The following is a 1,898-nucleotide window of genomic DNA, read 5'->3' on the forward strand; positions in this document are numbered from 1 at the left end:
TGACTTCATTAGGTGCAAATAGTAGACCCTCCTTCTATGTTGAAAAATTTGAGGTGGGAAATAGATGAAATGTGCCAAGTATGTAACCCTCCTGTTGGAGTAGCAGATCAGCTCCACTGGGGACCTTTATTCCCTAAACTGGGCCACTCCAGAAACAAAATTTCAGGATACATCACATTGAACCTTTTACTTTCCTACCTAAGTTTTATGTTGTAAATCAACTGACCCTGTTACTTATTTTCTGACCTCCTTTACTATTTCATTTTCAATATTGGATCAATAACTTCAGTAGAGTTGCAGCAGTGATGATCTTGCCTCCATTAGCTGTCTTAAATCTATAAATTGTAACCAGAGGCTTATTTGTTACCTTGTGCTATACTCCTCTGGGATTGATTCCTAGAAGTTAGTGGAAGCTCTTCCTCCAACATCTTGTAGAACCAGAGGAGGAATAGGCCATATAAGGAGAAAATATAAAATAGACTGGCTGCTTCTAAGAAGTTAGAAGTTTTTGAAAAAAGGCAGGAAATAACCAAAAAAATGCAGTAACAACCTCCTGATAACTTTGTTTGGTCATTCATTAATTTTTCAAATAGGTCTCGTCTCTCTCTCTCTCTCTCTCTCTCTCTCTCTCTCTCTCTCTCTCTCTCTCTCTCTCTCTCTCTCTCCTCCCCTCCTTCCCTCCCTCTCATGCATGTGCAATGTGGACCAATCTAATATTTATAGACATTGACTCTGTGCCAAACATTGTCTGGTTGATTGGTTGATTGGGCTATATCAGTAAATAAAACACAAAAATATCTGCCCTCCTGGAGTTTACATCTAGTAGAGAGAGAGATAGGAAAACAATATACACAATAAGTAAATTCTAGAATACAGTAGAAGATGGCTAGTACTGTGGAGGAAAGAAATACAACAGGGAAATAGGGTTTGTGAATATGAGAACAGTTGCAATTTAAATAAAGCAGTCAGGGTGGGCTCAATTAGTAAGTTAACATCTGAGCATAGACTTAAAGGAAGATAAGGAGTTAGGTGGGTACTCTCCTTGTGGGAAGGGTTCCAGGCACAGGAAACAGCCAGTGTAAAGGCTCTGCAGTATGGCACATTCAAGGACAGCAAAGGAGGCTGTGTGGTTGGATGTAGGAGATGAGGTTGCAGCAGTGAGGACCTTGCATGCCATTGATGGGAGTAAAATGAGATTCCCCCTGAGGACTGACTAAGGAGTGCTAAGAGTGTAATAATGTGTAATAAAAGGACTTTGATCAATATGTGGCCAAAAGAAAAAAGTAGACCAACCAAGAGTAGTTGCATCTAAACACCTGAAAGAAGCCCAGTATTGCATAAAATATTTTCACTGTAATCCACAGTAAGAAATACATTTTATAGCATGACCCAGCAGTCACACAAAAGACATGCTGATAACATTGACTAAGTTTATTTCACAGCCTAGTAGTAGGTTGTTATCTGCAGTTGAAATAACATTGCTATCAGAAATGTGATCATTTTGATTATGTTCTAACATTTGGATATCATAATCAAGAGCGTTGTCAACTTTGAGCATGTTTTGGCTAAACACCACATAGGGCCTAATGACTTTAAACAGGGACCCACCATTAACCCATTAATCAAAATCCTCTGTATATATAAGATGTTCTGCTTTTATGACAGCTGTCATGATATAAAAATATTGTGTGGGTTGGGTCACTATTAGGAAATTTAAAACATATGAAATCTGTGTATATCATTTTTGACAGGCAGCCAATATTTATGGTAGTTAGTTAAAGAAATTTTATGTCAAATAAGCAATTGTTTTATGTTTTCATTAAGGCATAGACCTGACCCTAATTAGTAAATTTGCTAATAGATTTTTGCTCATTATCTCCAGACCAATCATTAGATAT

Source organism: Eptesicus fuscus, chromosome 8 (assembly GCF_027574615.1).
Source record: "Eptesicus fuscus isolate TK198812 chromosome 8, DD_ASM_mEF_20220401, whole genome shotgun sequence".
In the NCBI taxonomy this organism is placed as follows: Eukaryota; Metazoa; Chordata; class Mammalia; order Chiroptera; family Vespertilionidae; genus Eptesicus; species Eptesicus fuscus.